The sequence below is a fragment of the Hibiscus syriacus genome, unplaced genomic scaffold, assembly GCF_006381635.1.
Source record: "Hibiscus syriacus cultivar Baekdansim isolate YM2019G1 unplaced genomic scaffold, ASM638163v2 tig00000329_pilon, whole genome shotgun sequence".
Taxonomy (NCBI): domain Eukaryota; kingdom Viridiplantae; phylum Streptophyta; class Magnoliopsida; order Malvales; family Malvaceae; genus Hibiscus; species Hibiscus syriacus.
Window position 1 is genome coordinate 1,402,661 of NW_024061782.1, and position 18,747 is coordinate 1,421,407.

Genomic DNA, 18,747 nt, shown 5'->3' on the forward strand with positions numbered 1-18,747 from the left:
ATGATCAGTGAAAATGTAACACTTCTCTCCATAAAGATAGTGTCTCCAAATCTTCAAGGCAAAAATCACTGTTGCTAACTCCAAAACATGGGTTGGATAATTACACTCATGCGTTCGTAGTTGAAGGGACGCATAAGCCACCACCTTACCTTCCTGCATTAAAACACAACCAAGTGCTGAGTGTGATGCATCACTATACACTGTAAAATCCTTCCCGGACTCTGGTTGAATCAACACCGGTGATTGAGTCAAAACCGCCTTTAATTTCTCAAAGCTCTTCTGTTGTGCCTCACCCCAGTCAAATGGCACGTTCTTCCTTAACAGCTTTGTCAAAGGAGCAGCAATGATCGAGAAGCCCTCGACAAAACGTCGATAATATCTAGCCAAGCCCATGAAACTGTGGATCTCAAAGATGTTCTTGGGTCATTTCCAATTCACAATAGCATCGATCTTGCTTGGATCGACCTGGCTACCTCGCGTAGAAATAATATGCCCCAAAAACGACACTTCCTGAAGCCAAAACTCACACTTTCTTAGTTTGGCATAAAGACGATGCTCTCTCAAAGCCCGCAGAACGATCTTCAAATGCTCTTCATACTCCGCCTTAGTACGAGAATAGATCAGAATATCATCAATGAAGACAACTACAAATTGATCCAAATATGACCGAAACACAGGATTCATCAAATCCATGAAAGCTGCAGGAGCATTCATCAAACCAAAAGGCATTACTAAGAATTCATAATGATCATATCTAGAGCGAATGGTCATTTTTGCAACATCAGACCCCTTAACTTTCAATTGATAATACCCCGAACGAAGATCAATCTTAGAAAATACAGTAGCTCCTCGTAACTGATCAAATAGGTCGTCAATCCTAGGTAGTGGGTACTTATTCTTGACCGACATCTTGTTCAACTTCCGATAGTCAATACATAGCCTTAACGATCCATCATTCTTTTTCACAAACAGAATTAGAGCTCCCCAGGGTGAGGTACTATGCCGAATAAATCCTCGATTGAATAATTCTTGCAATTGGACCTTCAACTCCTTAAGTTTCTTTGGATCCATGCGATAATGTGCCATAGAAATAGGTACAGATCTCGGATAAGTCTCAATCTCAAACTCTACCTCTCTATCAGGAGGTAACCTAGGCAACTCCTCCAGAAAAAGATCAGGAAACTCGCTAACTGTACGAATATCCTCGATCGTGGATAAGGAACCTTAAGTGTTCAAAATACAAGCAATGAAAGTCTCATATCCTTTCTTGATCATATGATCATTTTCCATAGCTGAAATAATATTGGAGAGATAGCCACGCCGTTCACCAATTAACACAACAGTCCGACCATCTGAAGTCTTCATATTAGCTCACTTGTATTCGCAATCCAGATTTACCTTGTGTTTATTCAACCAATCCATCCCAAGAATTAGATCGAACTCCTCTAAAGGAAGCTCCATAAGATCAGCAAGAAAAATTTCTCGCTGAACCTCCAGAGGACAACGTCGAAATACTTTATTCACTAATACTGCTTATCCTACTGGACTCGTAACCGTAACAGTATAATCAGTGTTCTCGATTGGAATTTGAAGGTTTCAAGATACTGAACTCGATACATAGGAGTGGGTGGAGCCATTCTCCAGTAATGCAAAGTATGGAATAGAATAAATAGTAAATGTACCTGCAATAACCTTAGGCTCATCTCTGTCATCCCGACGTCTGGTGGCGTAAACCAAATCTGGCTGTCTAGCCTCTGAAACTGCAGGCTCTCGACTCTGCTGGGGTCAAGCTCTACTATCTGCTCTGGATGCTGATCCGGAAGGCTTTCCCTGATTATGACCTCTAGTTGGGGTCTGTACTGAAGCCTGAGAGCATATAGGAGTATGAGTAGCGGTCCGCTCAGACGAAGCTAGTTGTGGACAATCCCTCAGAAAATGACCACTAGATCCACACTGATAACAAAGACCCATCTTCTTACGACACTCTCCTCGGTGTTGACTACCACAATACTCATAGAGGGGCCCTCGATAAAACGACGAGGAACCAAATCGACTAACAACTGAAGGTGAAGATACTGCAGGCCTAGAACTGGTATTGTTTCTCAAAGGACCTAAAGTACGAGTCTTCTTTCTAGGACGTGCAGAGAACTCTTTCGGGCTAGAAAATTTCCCAGGTCGCTCTCGATCACGACGGTATCTTGCTGGAGCCAAGGTGTCTATCTCCTCAGCATCCTTCGCTCTGCCCACTAGCACGTCAAAAATCTCATCCTGATGGGTCACAACTTGCATACACAGCTCGGATCTGAGTCCAAGGGCAAATTTACGGCATCGATCTCTCTCGGTAGGTACCATACTGAATCCATACTTCAGTAACTTCAAAAACTTGATCTCATACTCAGAAACGGTCATGTCTCCCTGAACCAGGTCCTGAAACTGATGTCGTCTCTGAGCTAAGTAACGCTCTCCCAGAAAATGGCTCCTAAAGCGCTCCTTAAAGTAATCCCAAGTCAGACGATCAGCCGAAAGACTACTGACCATTGAATCCCACTAGGTGTGGGCATTGCCATCTAACATCGCTACCGCACCTAGATATCTCTTAGTTGGATCTAAACTCAACTGATCCATGCGTCTTTCTGTATCCTGGAGCCAATCTTCCGCTTCAGTAGGAGCTCCACCAATCTGTCCTTCAAAAGTTCTGACTCCATTGACGATCAGAGTCTGAGAAATAGGTACCTCGAATCCAACACCAGCAGCTCTGACCGCTCCCTGAATTAACTGTAAAAGTTGTCTGCCAAAATTCTCATCAGGTGCAACTCTGGTAGAATCAGACTAAATATCAGTCGATCCTATGATCGGTGTAGTCATGCCAATACTAGCGGCAGGAGGCAAATTCGTTAGGGTTGTAGGAGCAGGATCACCAATCGGAGGTGGGGGATCTACTCGTATCTCATTGATCGGGTCTGCAAATCTAGCTACTCGACATCGTTCTCGGCTAGTTTGATGTCCACGTCTAACACTCATTTTTGTAGATCTCGAGTTTATTACAGAAGATAAAACTTAAGGTTAAATAAGCACTTGGAGTCTCGAACACAGTTAAAACTGTAAAAACTTTGTGACATGGCCTTAATAACTTGTTTTGTAAAATATTTCAAAACCGTATTTTCAATTTAGACTCATTCACAGTCCGAGGTTTAAGAACCAAAAGCTCTGATACCAATAAAATGTAACCCTCTAGACCCGACCTATGCGTTTTGACAAAATCTAGTGAATCACATTCATGATTCTTAAAGACATTTTCCTAAACCGTTATTCAATCAATGTAAAATCACATTATAATTAACATTTATAATATATTATACTATAAAAAAAACCCAACTCATAAATAAAATCTTAAAAAAATAACAATTTAATTTAAAATATGTCATAAAATCCAAATTACGATAAACCAAATATAAATAGCAAAAGAGTAAACATTATAAAATCCAATGCTTTAAAATAAGGCCCATGTTCGATAGTAAAGCCAAATTTAATGCTAAAATCATTATATTCAGATGTACTTCAAGAGATATGTTGATCATCCAAGTGCTTGATCTGGAGTATCTAACCAATAGTATCTGAAAGGAAAAAATATTTTCGAAATGTGAGCAAGGCTTAGTGTGTCCCAACAATACAATAAAATCATAGTAGGTACTATAAACGATAAATAGTTCAGTAAATCATAAAATCATAATGAAGCTTAAATTTTGAAACTCGTAGTTTAAAACCTTCTCCTGTACACCATTCGCAGTTTCCCAGAAATGCTTCCAATATGGTTTACCTTAAGCACACAGCAGAAAGGAACCCAACCTAAGGATAGGCTTTGGGGCCTGTATCCTTATGTCCGTAGGTCCGTAAGGCTTACCCTAAGCACACAGCAAAGGGAGCCAACCTAATGAAGCATCTTAAGGCCCGTGAGCCCACCCAAGAGTCACATTAGGTCCGTAAGGTTTACCAGCTTGATTAGAGCTATACCTCCGTAATTCAATCCAATCTAAAATCAGTTTTTCAAAATACAATTTATGCAGTAAGCATTATTTCCATAAATCCGTAATCATCATTATCATATATCAGTGATAGTCTATAAATCATCACCAGTAAGTCGGTGTATCCATAAGCAGTAAACCATAGATTTCAGTGTACAATATTTCAAAACAAATAAAATAGTTAAATATTACTTAGGGAACACACCTCGATAGGATCAAACTGTAGATCTACTGAGTACTAGCCTCGCCACGCTCTGCTACAGTTTTCGAACCTAATCCATAGTAACATTATATTACTAATGAGTAACATAATTAATTCCTGAAATCATAAAATTTACGGGTCTTACGGGTGAATACTGGCACACGTGGTTTAACTGATCTAGAGGAACTGGTTCGAACAGTAAGGAGAGTCTCTTGTACCTTCAAACATTAATAATTTATCAGTCCCAAAGTCTTACTCAATTATTCAAAGCTAAAACTCTCAAGTACATAAGCATTTTTCAGGTTTGACTATTAATTTGGAGGCTTTCGAGTCTGAATTTGACCAAACGGATTGTGGAATCGGAATCAAGGCGTCGAAAAACATAAAATATGACTTTCAAAAATTTGAATTCTTGGTCAAAGTCAAAGTCAATGGGTTTGACTGATGATTTTGAGGCCTTCGAGTTCGAATTTGGAGAAACGGACTTCTGAAATGGATTCGGCACGTCAAAAAATGTCAGAATATGTATACTCGAACAAAATCAAAGGTCGTTTAATAACCGGTTAAAGCCGGTCAAAGGTGTTCAAAGTCCACAGTCAACTATTACGAAAATAACATTTTTTAAATATAATTACGAAAATATCACCTTTTTAAAATAATTACCAAAATATCATCGTTTTAAAAATAATTACCAAAATATCACCATTTTAAAAATAATTACCAAAATATCACTTTTTTCAAAATAATTACTAAAATATCATCTTTTTAAAAATAATTACTAAAATATCACCGGGCCGGGTCGGGTCAACCCGGTTCAGACCGGTCAACAAATATCACCCACCAGTTCGAAACTTCCCCACGCGCAGGGGGCACGTGAAGGCTTATCCGGTCTCCAAAAATTCCTGAAAAAAATTCTAAAAATTCTTTTAAGCGATTTTGAGTCACTTACCAACCTCGGTTCAAACTTTTGAATGGTGGAGAGCTCGATTTCAACTCGGTCGAATCTTTGACCGCTTCACCTCACACACGCGTCGCCGCCTACGGAGACAAGAAGGACACCATCGGACTCGGAACAACACAAGGAACACGATGGTGCGGGAGGTGTCGAAACCGATCAATGATCGGAGATGAATTTAAGATTTTCCCGGCAGTGGTGCTAATAAAACGTCGAGACTTTGACTCGAAATTCACGTCGTTTGGCAGCGTTTCGTTATAATTTGTTTACTGGCTTTTGTTCACGGGTCGAAGATTAGCACGATGGTGGTTTTAATTTTACGATTGGAGGTCGGACGCCGTCGGAATCAAGCTTGAAAGAAGAGGTACGGGAGGAAGAAAGTTTAAGCAAATTAAGCATGTGTTTTCTGATTTTAATCAGAAAACACGCTTATAATACAAGCCTGCCGACAGTCCTTGGAGGAATTCAGGGCTTAGTCCCTGAATTTCCTTCAACTTCTAAATGGCCTATAAGTTTTGAAAACTTTTAATTTAGTCACCAAATTTCACCAAATTTCACCAATATAAATATATATTTTATTTTTCTCATTTTTTTTCCGGTTGTTATACACACCTAGTGATTTACAAGTGGTAGAGATGAGTTATAAGCGTGTTACCTTGGAATCCTAAGCTACTGTAACACTTCTCTATTCAATAAAGGGCTAGTTTCTCTTTTCATTTGCTTTCAGAGATTTCCTCCACTTTTCTTACTAAACAAAGATCAAAGAAGGTAATACTAACTTGTTTAAGAGCTTGGGTAAACTTTTTCCTTGCTCTTTCAATTTTGGGTCTTAATTCAAAAATCCCCCTTTTTAACTTATTTCAGGATCAATCCAAGCCCAATTGCATTCAAACTTGGGTTAAGGTTTCCTACAAGCTAATGGATTTATACAAGGCCCCTCAGATTAGCCTGAAACTCATAACCCATGATTCGGGGTGTTACATTGCCCCTTATGAAATTTTGGTAGTTTTAATCTTGACATTTCAGATCAATTTTAAAACTATGTTCGTGTGGGAAATAACCTAGTTTCTATAATATTTGGTATCATAGCTTTAGTTGAGGTTATCTCAATGGTTCTGTTGTTGAAAATATCAAGTTTGTGTAGTTGAATATTATCCGTTGGCATTGAAATGAAAAGATGCAAATCAGTTAAGACATCAAGCTCTTCATCTAGATCGGTGAAGAATGTGATGTCAAATGTAAACTTCTCGTTGGAGCTATTCGAAGGATCCTATCATTTTGACATATAACAAGACGAGTGTGTTAGACGTTTTATTTCAAGAAGGTCTAGAAATCACCATTGAGGAAGAAAAACCTGTCGAGATAGAGGAGAAATAATAGGGAACAATTAATTATTTAATATGCAACATGATTCGATCTTGTCTTTTTAAGGAGCAGAGCTATGGCTACAAGAACGATACTTCTTCAAGTAAGCTGTAAATAGAATTAGAGGAAAAATTCCTAAAGAAAAACTCTAAAAAAAAGTCTCCACGTGAAGAAAAGTTCGTTTAAATTTGATTATCAACCAAACACAAGTATAAATAAACACATCACTACCTTCAACGAGTTAGTGCCATATTTACTAGACATGGATGTAACCTTTAAAGATGAAGATTTGGTTTTAATATTGTTATCATCTCTTCCAGATAAATTTGGGCACCTTGAGACAATGTTACTTTATAGTAATGATAAAATTACCCTTAAATATGTAACTATTGCTTTGTATAGTTATAAGCTCAGAAAGAAAACCAAGAATAAGAGCAAGTACGAAGAGCAAAGGCCATGGTGGCAAGAGATAGCTCAAAAAGTCAAAAGAAAAAAAATGAAAGGAGATCAAAGTCAAAGCCCAGACTGGGAGAAGATGAATATGTCTTCTATCATGAGAAAAGACCATTGAAAGAAATATTACCCGAAACTAAAGAAGAAAGAGAAGCCACTCTAGATGTATGTGTTGTAGAGCATGATGTCAATGACTAAAATACCATTTGTTTCTTCATTATCAATATTTCATTCAAATGAGTAGATATTAGATTCAAGTTGCACCTACATATGTCTCCTAATCGAGATTAATTCTCCAATTCATTAGAACTAAATGCATGAGTTACTTATATAGACAACGACAATGCTTGTAAAGCTGTTATGGTAGGTTTAATTTTATTGAAGAATAAAGATAGAACAACTAAAGTTCTAACTAATGTCCGATATGTACCTAGTTTAATGAAAATTCTCGTCTCGTTGGAAGCCTTGGAATCCAAAGGCTTAGTTGTAACTATGAGATATGTAATTTTGAAATTCACATCTGGTGCACTTGTGATAATGAAGGGAATCAAGAAAATAACTTGTATTACAACTAAGATAGTACAATTATTGGATCAATTACAACAACTTCTGGTGGCGATAAATTGAAAAAAAAACCAAGTTATGGCATTTGATATTGGGACATGCTAGAGAGAAATCCTTGTAAACTCTAGCAAAGCAAGGATTGTTGAAAGATACAAAGGCTTGCAAATTGAACTTTTATGAGCATTGTGTTATAGAAAAACAAAAAAGAGTGAAGTTTGGCACCATTATACATAATGCGAAAGATATTTTAAATTATATTCAGTCAGATGTATATGATCCTACCAAAACACCATTTTTTAGGAAAAATTACTTTGTAACTTTTGTAGATGATTTTTTCTAAAGAGTTTGGGTATATTCAATGAAGTCTAAAGATGAAATACTCTAAATTTTCCTTAAATGTAAAATTATGATCAAGAATTATATTTGTATAAATATCAAACGACTTAAGAAGGATAATAAAGGAGAATATAAAAGTGATCAATTCTTTGATGTTTTCTAGGAGCATGGTATTGTTCGACACTTCACTATTAGAAATACACTACAACGGAATGGGGTGACAGAGCGTATGAATTGAAAACTAATGGAACTTTTTCGATGTATTCTATCTAATGTTGGGTTAGGGAAGGCATTTTGGACTAAGGCTATAACATATGTTAGGCATCCCATCAATCGTTTGTTGTCATCGAACAATAGGAGGAAAAACATCATTGGAGGTATAGTTTAGAAAACCTACTATAAATTAGGAGGTATGGGTTGGATCTACTTCTTATTATGATGTGAATGAATTAAAGCTTGATCTGGGAGCAAAGAATGCTCTCTTTATAGGAATCACTCATGGAGTGAAGGGATTTCGTTTTTTGTGTTTAGACACTAAGAAAATAATATGTAGCAGAAAATGTTATCGTTGATAATCTTCTATAGTAAAAAAGGTTTTAAAAAATAGAGTCGTTAAAACAAGTAGTACTCCACAATAGGTGGAGTACTCCAAAACAAGGGGAATTTCAATAGAAAATGAACCTAGAAATTGATACAATTGATTCTTCAACTCCAATAGAAAAATCAGAAGATAAAGAGGTTCAAACCCAAAAACCATTGGAGACACCAAAACCACTTGCAGTTATAAATCCAATGAGAGAAATTTGTAGACTTTCTCAATTTGCTGACATAATGGATTATGATCTTCCAATTATTGATGATATCCTTGTCACTTACCAAAAATCAATACAAAGCTTGGAAAACGACAAGTGAAAAGTGTTATAAATGAAGAAATGCAATATCTCCAAAAGAACAAAACTTGATTGTTGACATTATTACTAATTAGTTAAAGAGCAATTGGATGCAAGTGAGTATTTACAAAGAAAGATAGATCTCTTAGTAAGAAAGATGTTCGCTATAAGACAATGTTGGTAGCTAAAGGCTACTATCTAAAGGAGAGAATCGACTATAATAAAGTATTTTTTTTTCATATTTTAAAGCATTTCTCTATTAGAATATTGTAGGCTTTAGTAGCACAATTAAATTTGGAGCTAGTTCAACTTGATGTAAAGATGATTTTTTTGCACAGTGATTTAAAAGACGAGATCTATATAACTCATCGAGAAGGATACAAAGATGATAGTTGTGAGAAATGTGTTTGTAAGTTAAACAAGTCGTTATATGGGTTAAAGCAATCTTCACGGCAGTGGTACAAACGATTTGATAGCTTTATGAGGAGGAAAAAGTATACCAGAAGTAAATACGTTCATTGTGTGTATTTACAAAAGTTACAAGATAGATATTTTATTTATCTTCTCTTGTATGTTGGCGATATATTGATCGCTTCGAATAGTCTTAGTTGAATCAAAAGTTTGAGATGAAAGATATAGATGAGGCCAAGAAGATTCTTGGTATGGAGATAAGCGGAGAAAAATAGAGAGGCAAGCTTTGCTTGATTCAAAAACTTTGTTTGAGATTAAAGGCTCAATAGAACCTTGTAAATTTAGTGTGTTCTCTCTATTATTGTTCTTTATTGGATTTTTTTCATTTTGTTTTAATATTAAAAAGTTTGACAAATTTGTCCGTCATGCTATTTTGATAGTTTTGATATTGACATTTTAGATCAATTTCAAAACTACGTTAGTGTGATAAATTGATTTTCCCACCAAATAAGCAGTTAGAATCAAATAATAACATAAAAGGCAAAAGAAACATAAAATGTTTATTTACTGTTGCTTAATATAACCTCTCTTGATGCGATCTTACCCCTTCCATCAGTATTTGAAGCAAGAAATCATTCCGAAGTACCAACAGGACATGGCAAGCACCATGCACACAATCATTGTACGATATCAAGTTTTTACAAAAAAAAAAATAGCAAATTCATAAATATTTTTTAGAGTAGACACATATACACATATGTTAATATAAATTTTTTATATAGGATGAACACATAAAGTTTTAGCGTGGATATAATCAATAAAATAGATAATTCATCGAAGAAAATTCAAATTTTAAGATGGACATATGCCCGCGCTAAATTTGTTATAGATCCATCACTGAATGTCCGTATTGGCTCGAATGGTCGTTTGCAAATACCAAATTCTTTAAAATAAATTATGTATCATTCAATAAACTCACCAAAATAAAGCTTAAAATAATTGGGTTACGTCAAATATTGATATCTCTTATAATTTTACTAAATTTGAAGTCCAAAATTAAGCCATGGTGAAATTAAAAGTTGTGTATTTCCATCGTTTGCAGTTATCATGGGTTGTATTCGACACATTTATTGGATATTCCACCTGAAGTAATATTTGATGTAAATGGTGAAGACTAGTTCGGCGAGAATATATTGGACATTGGATATGACCAAAAAAGATTTTTGTTCTTTAATAATTGAATTTTCATTCATCATAAAAAGTAAGAAAATTTTCTATTAATCATACAATAATCAATTGCAAACAAATAATGACATAAAAAGTGAAAGAAATTTAGAATTTTTATGAGCCCAATGTCGATATCGGCTATGTTGGAAGCGTAGGTGGGCTCTTGATAATTTATATAACTCGAACTATTATTGATACGAAGCAAAATACGTTACAATGACGTTACCCTAATATTACAATACTACAACACTAGCTGCGGCTAATTTATAAACACAACCTCGCTATTCTAAGCTTTGCTAAGCTTTACTCAATTCTCTCTAGCTTTTCTAAGCTTTCTCTCAAATCTCTCTAATATTTTTCATTTCACTCGTTTGCACATGCACACACATAAACTAAAACTATCAAGGCATTTTTATAGGCAATTTAACCGCTTAAGTATGATGCATTTTCATGTCGTGCTCTACTTCAATTTTGCAATTTAGTTGATAAGCTTTGCACGTGCTGCTGCCAAGTTTTGTTGTTGCCGACTCTTTAATTCATTTTCCATTTGCCACATTGCCTTCCATCACATGTTTATTTTCCATGCTTAATTCTTAAGTAATTTATGCTTCATTAATCAAGAATCTTCTAGCTTTTGCCACCTTAATATTGTCGACGTTAATGAGTCAAAATCATGTTTGACTTTCGAACACTCCCCCTCAAACTTGATTTTTCATTCCGAGCTTTTCTCCACTTGTCATCTTCAATAGATTCTTCATTTGTTATGAGATCACTCTTTGCAAAGAGACTGAATAATGAAACATTATTTAATTCATAATCATTGTACATTTCTAGTATTCTTCTCTCCCTTGTAGATCTTTGAACTTCAGTGGGAGGTGCTTCAGAATTTTCTATTATGTTTCTAGCATCGTTGTTGCTGCTTGACGGCGATGGTACATTTTGTTGAGGACCTTGATCATCAGCTTGTTCATCTTGATTGATAAGATCATCATCTTTATATTTATCTTCATTAAAAATAGTCCTTCAACTTTTTTTCTTCTTTGCTCCATCTCCAATATTATTCTTCATCAAACTCGACATCTCTTTAAATTATTACCTTCTTGGTAAGAGGATTATATAATCTTTAAGCTTTGCTTCTTTCATCATAGCCAATGAAAATACATTTTTCTCCTCTGTCATCAATCTTCTTTCTAATCTTTTCAGGAATGTGGGCATATGCGATGCACCCAAAAATCTTAAGGTGTCCAACTCCTGGTTTCTGACCATTCCATGTTTCGTTTGGCGTCATATACTTCACACTTTTTGTTGGACATCGATTCAATAAGTAAACTGCACATCGAACTGCTTCTGCCCATAAGTTTCTTGGTAGATGCTTACATTTTATTATGCTTCTTGCCATGTCCAGGGTTGTGCGGTTCTTTCTTTCTGGAACTCCATTTGGTTGTGGCGTGTATCTAACTCTCAACTGATGAATGATGCCTTTCTCTTTACATAAGTCTTCAAATAAATTTGATGTATATTCGCCACCTCTATCCAATCTAAGTATCTTCAAATATTGACCGCTTTGTTTTTCATCCATTTCTTTAAATTCTTTCAATTTTTTCAGCGCTTCTAATTTTTCTTTCAAGATGTAAATCCAACATTTTCTACTAAAATCATCAATAAAAGTTACGTAGTACCTGTTACCGTCAAGCGATGGTATATCAAAAGGACCAGCTATATCTGTGTGTACTATCTCCAACGGTCTTCGGGCACGCCAGGATCTACCAACTTCAAAGCTTTGTCTATGTTGCTTTCCTTTAATGCAAGCCTCACATAATTGATTTGGAGGGTTGATCTCTGACAGTCCTTTCACCATACTTATTTTTTATAACAACTTTAATCCAGAAAATCTAAGATGTCCATATCTTAGATGACGGTCTTCATACACTTGACTTCTCCTGACTCGATATCAATTGTAAAAGGACAATTTCGAGTCATATCAACTTGGGCTATCAATTCTCCTTCTTTATTTTTGATGGCAAGCGAACAATTCTTCATCTGCACTTCATATTATTTTTCCAGAAATTGACCAAGACTGATGATATTGCTTTTCAAAGCAGGTACATAATAAACATTTGAAATGCATTTATTTTCTCCATTTCTCTGAGTATTCATGACTTCGCCTTTTCCTTTCACAAACAGTTCCTTTCGACCACACATATGGTTGCTGGCACAATTATCAAGATACCAAATATTTTTCTTGAATTCTTCATTTCCTTTATAAGTGAGGAATACATGAGATTTTTCAATTTTTTTTATTCAACTGCTGCTACGTTATTTCTTTCTTCTTGTTTAGGAGTATATCGACACTCATAACTATAATGACCATTCTTATTGCAACTATAACATTGTACCTGAGATTTATTTCTTTGTTGATATATGCCTCTACCTTGGCCTTGGCCTATGAATCCTCTTCCATGGCCTAATGTTTGATTGTTTTACTTATTTGATCGGTGCCATATGATCGACCACCACATCCATGAGTTCATCGTCCTCCTCTGTATCTTCCACGATAACCACCACGATTTCCTCGGCCTCGTGTGTAGCTGCTACTAGCTTCTCCTTCATTGACATTCATCTTGCTTTGTAGAAATTACTCCAAATTTTTAGAATATTCATTTTGTTTCATTTTCTGCTCATGGGCTTGAAGTGAACCCGCAAGCTCATCGATTGCCACAACCAAGTAATCAATTTTTTTATCAATGATCGCAAATTTTTTTCCATCACTCTAACCTCGTCGAGTGATTCACCATTTCTTTTCATTTCATTCACTACCGCTTTTACACGACTAATGTAATCATCGACGTTTTCCATATTTTTCATTTTTAACATCTCAAACTCAGCTCTAAGAGATTGTAAGCGTACATTTTTCGCTTTTTCGATACCTTGGAGAGATTTTTACAAAATCTCCCACGCTTGTTTTGTTGTCTTCGCATTAAAATTTTTTTCAAAGGTAGATTCGTCTTTTCCTTGAAAAATAAAGAACAACGCTCTTTTATCTTTTTTCTGGGATTCCTTTAATACTTTCTTTTCTTCATTAGTCAGGGCTGATTCTGCTGATTCATTTTCAGGCTCGGTGTAACCATCCTCGATGATATCCCAACAACCTTGGGAGCCTAGTAACTCCTTCATTTGAATGCTCCAATTGCCATAATTCGTCTTTATCAATTTCGAGATTTGCAATTGAATCATGTTGGCTATCTTCTCCACCACGTTAAACTCGAACCAAACTCTGATACCACTTGTTGGAAGCGTAGGTGGGCTCTTGATAATTTATATAACTCGAACTATTATTGATACGAAGCAAAATACATTACAACAACGTTACACCAATATTACAATACTACAACACTAGCTGCGACTAGTTTACAAACACAACCTCGCTATTCTAACCTTTGCTAAGCTTTACTCAATTCTCTCTAACTTTTCTAAGCTTTCTCTCAAATCTCTCTAATATTTTTCATTTCACTCGTTTGCACATATACACACATAAGCTAAAACTATCAAGGCCTTTTATAGGCAATTTAACCGCCTAAGTATGCTGCATTTTCATGTCGTGCTCTACTTCAATTTTGCAATTTAGTTGATAAGCTTTGCATGTGCTGCTGCCATGTTTTGTTGTTGCCGACTCTTTAATTCATTTTCCATTTGCCACGTTGACTTCCATTACATGTTTATTTTCCATGCTTAATTCTTAATTAATTTATGTTTCATTAATCAAGAATCGTCTAGCTTTTGCCACCTTAATCTTGCCGACGTTAATGAGTCAAAATCATGTTTGACTTTCCAACAGGCTAGGATGGTCGTCCGGTCTCAACAACGATGCTTATTTCATATCCATTAATTGATGTATCTTTAAAAATAAGTGTTTGATCGAGTTGAGTCAAAAAGTTATGTGTTATTCAAGTTGATAAATTTTATTGTATAACTCAAATTTTACTTGAATTTTTTTTGAGTCGGGTTGAGTTGTTTAAGTTTCTGTTTAAATTTAATTGTATATATTTATAATATTATGATACTATTTGATTCTAATTTAAATGATTTTTTATAACTATATATAATACATACATAAAGAGACATCAATTAAACAGGAACTTAAACAACTCAACTCGACTCAAAAGAATTTCTAGTAAAGTTTGAGTTATACAATAAAATTTATTAGCTTGAATAACACAATTTTTTGACTCGACTCGATCGAACGGTTATTTTTAAAAGAGACATCAATCCATGATGAAAAATCAATGATGATTAAACCAGTGATCATCCGAGACGATTAAATATTCAAATTCTTCGATTTGGGTCGTCCATCGTTCGTGTAGATAGAGATTGAGAAGGCGGGTCTGTGTCGGACCGATTTCACCAAATGTGGAGTCCAAAAATAAGCAATGGTGAAGTCGTAAACTTCAATCGTTTGAATCTTTCATCTGCCGTATACCAACCATCTATTGGATATTCTACCTGAAGCAACAATTAATGCAAACGATGATGATTAAACAATAATTTGTTTTCAAATTTAGCTCTCATATTTACAAATTCTATTACATTTATGCATTCGGTAGATTAAATTTACAAGTTCTATCAATTTAGTCCTAGTTCTAAGTTTAGCCCTCATTTTTATAAGTTCTATCAATTTGGTCCTAGTTCTAAGTTTAGCCCTCATTTTTATAAATTCTATCAATTTGACCCTCCACATTTATGTGTTTAGCCTAAACCATTACAAATTCTAGCAATTTGGTTCTAATTCTAGATATTTTAAGAATTCAATTAAAGAAAACTTACTTTCGTTGGTATACTGAAACTAAAATATAAGGTTGTAAGATTTTTAGTTTAATAACCAAAACCCGGTAGTCTGCTGACTAATGGAAAGGACAATGATTCTTTTATTTTCTCCTCTTCAAAACACAAGTCAACTATATTTCCCTGCAAATACTTGTCATAAGATGCAAATCAAAATGGCCATGCCCACACGTTGCCATCAAAATCACCTTCGATTCCCCACTCTCTCTGCAACCAACGGCTTCCCGGATTGTCGCTGCAATTGCAAGAGTTGGCTCCGGTGCCAGAATTAGCCCTTCCGATCGAGCAAATCGTATTGCACCTGCAAGGAAAAATTGTGTCCATTACCACAAAAGCAATCTAACAGATTCAAGTTCTCATCACTTCTAGCATATATTTGATCAATGTTAAGATTCTTATGGATTTAGATGTCCCTTGCCAGTTATTGATTCCGGATGAATGAACACACTTTCAAAGCACTCGGTTTGCGGAATCGAAATTGCTTCCATGAAGCCTAGTTCATAGATGTGTGAAATCAAAGGTGCCATACCATGGTAACGGAAGCCACCTGTAGGATGAAAAATAAAATGCATCAATAATAAAAAGAATTTAAATGGATCAACGATCTCGATGCTAATAACCGCTGACATTACCGGAATGAATTGGGTCTGGAATGAAATCATGCCACAGTGTATGCATCTTCATCAATGGAGTCATTCCCGCGGTATCGCCGAAATCGTATGCATGGACACCTTTCGTCAATGAAGGACAAGCCACAGATTCGACTGCTCGAATAACGTGATTGATTTTTCCCTTGAGCTTTTCTCTTATAAATGGGAAACTAAATCCTGCGAAATTTGAGCCACCACCAGTACACCCGATGATTATGTCCGGGGTTTCGCCAATGGCTTCCATTTTCCGAATACACTCCTCTCCGATCACGGTTTGATGTAGCAAAACATGAGAACACTCCCCAGGCAGTACTTTGTATCATCATTTGCAGCTGCAATCTCTACAGCTTCTGAAATAGCTATCCCTAAACTTCCCGGGCTGGACGGATCCGCTTGAAGTAGTTTGCGACCTGCTTCGGTTATGTTAGATGATGAAGAATGAACCTTTGCACCCATGTTTGCATCATCAAATTCCGATACGGTTTCTGATCATAAGAAGCACGAACTTGTCATACCTGCAGAAAATTTTCAAATGTAAAAATGTCCATAGCTTTACAAAGTGAAGAATTCAAAACGAAAATTCGAATGAAGAACTTATGATTCTTACTTCACATCCAAGACCGAAAAAGCTGCAGGCAAAGGCCAACGAACTACCCCATTGGCCGGCACCGGTCTCAGTCACGATATTCTTGAGCTTCTGCTGTGCATTATAGTAAACTTGTGGAACTGCAGTGTTCGGTTTATGTGATCCTGCAGGGCTTACACCTTCATACTTGTAATAAATCCTTGCAGGTGTATCTAAAAGTTTCTCCAACCTCTTTGCTCTATGTTGAAACAAAGACATCACATCTCCGAAACATGGAAAATCTCTCGAAAAACATAGCCTTTGGTTCCGAAAAAGGCGTACCTGATTAAAGGTGTCGGACTCCAGAGTCTGTATACATCGACAACTTCTTCAGGAATATCTATAAACCTTTCATTCGTAGCCTCTTGCTTAATCAATTCATCAGGAAATAAAGGAGACAAATCTTCCGGTTTATCCGGCTCTAAAATTTTGGGATGCAATGGAAGCGGAGGCTTTATGAACGAGGAATTTCGATTGCAGTGGAATCGACGTTTATAGCTGACCTTGCTCTTACTTTATAACCAGTCGAAAGCCTTATGTGCATTTGTTTTCTCTTAAGCATACAATATCCGACCCATGGCTCCTCTCCTAAAGGTGTACAAGTAGCCAAAGGGTATAAAAGCAAAGCATTATCATATTACTATAGACAAGGATTTGACATAAGCATGGATGGACCAACAAAAACTGCAATTTTATATTATAGAGAAGGAGTTGACTATTTAGTGATTCTTAAAAATTTTAAATTATTATATATTTTAGATTTTTTTTGTATTTTGTGTTAATAATTTATTTTTCTCTTAAAATTTTACAAGTTGTTTTCTTCTAAAATTTTAAAAATTCGTAAATTTTATAAATTGTTCCTGCAACTATTATAGACTGTTGAGCATAAGGAAATTGCATTCAACTATCTAAATTGTAACTTGAATTTGGTATAAGGGATTGGCATGTCGAGAATCGAACTCGAAATATATGAAAAGTTCAAGCATTTGAAGATAAAGGTGGTACAATGAAACCAAACATGAAAATCTACTAACATAAGGTTATGTTAGCAGATTTTCATGTTAGATAGTTGAACTTGTAACTTGAAAGATACCAAACTCAAAGCATGCGGTCATGTTAGGGTTGGGGAATGAGCAGTGTTTTGAAAACCGGACCGGCCGGTTCACTGGGAACAGCTGCCTGGTCCGGTTCATTGTAATCCGATTAAACCGCTACTACTGAATCGAACGGAACCACTGAACCGTTCGAACCAAACTGGACCGTGAACCGGTTGAACCGCCATTTAAAAAAAATAATTAAACCAAACGACGTCGTTTGTTAAACGAGCCGAGTCGAACTCGAGTATTACTAAGCTCGACTCGAACTTGAAAACTTTAAAAGTAAGCTCAACTCGACTCAAACTCACGAGCTAAAAAATATAAAGTTCAACTCGAACTCGAAATATAATATTGAAACTTGAACTCAAAAAGGCTCAAACTAAAAAAAATTAGAAACTCAACTTGATTGAAGTGAAAGAATAGTTCACTCTATGCTCACCAAAAGGCTCCATGATTTTGAATGTCAAATTACCTCTATTATTTATAGAAGTTAGTTGAGATGCTCTTCTATGTTTCTTAGCCATGTGGGATTGTTTTGTTCTCATATTTTCTCTTTAGACTTCTGGGATGTTATTTTATATTTCTTAGCCATGTGAGATTGTTTTTTTTTTTTAAATTAAACCAAACAATATTATTTTGTTATGATTTTTTTAGCCCCAAATTTATTTTTTTATTATAATTATATAATTATATTTATTATTTAATATGTTTTACCTTAAATATTATGTTATAGTTAATTTGAATCATTTTGTTTCACTTAATTTAATGGTTTTTAACTTATATATATTATGACTTGCTTTGAATATAACTTGTGATATAAAAAATTATTTTTATTAAATATTTTTGACATTTTTATTTAATTTTTTAAATAATTATGACATTATCCGGTTCTTCCGACCGGTGGATCGGTTGAATCAATAAACCGATAACATGATCGATTCGCTAACCGGTCCGGTTCTGAAAATCATGGCAATGAGACATTTTGGGTGGAACATCAAAAGTTTGGGTCATTTTCTATTTGGGTCTAACAAGTCATTTCATGTTCATAATTCATATTCGGATGAAAAGACATGAATTTTTAACTTTTTTATAATCAGATCGGATTCAATTC

At 35.4% G+C, this 18,747-nt stretch overlaps 1 pseudogene; it reads right to left on the minus strand.

Moving 5' to 3' along the window:
* Positions 1 to 15,294: 15,294 nt before the first annotated feature.
* On the minus strand, positions 15,295 to 17,821 carry LOC120176026 (annotated as a pseudogene).
* Between the last annotated feature and the right edge of the window lie 926 nt (positions 17,822 to 18,747).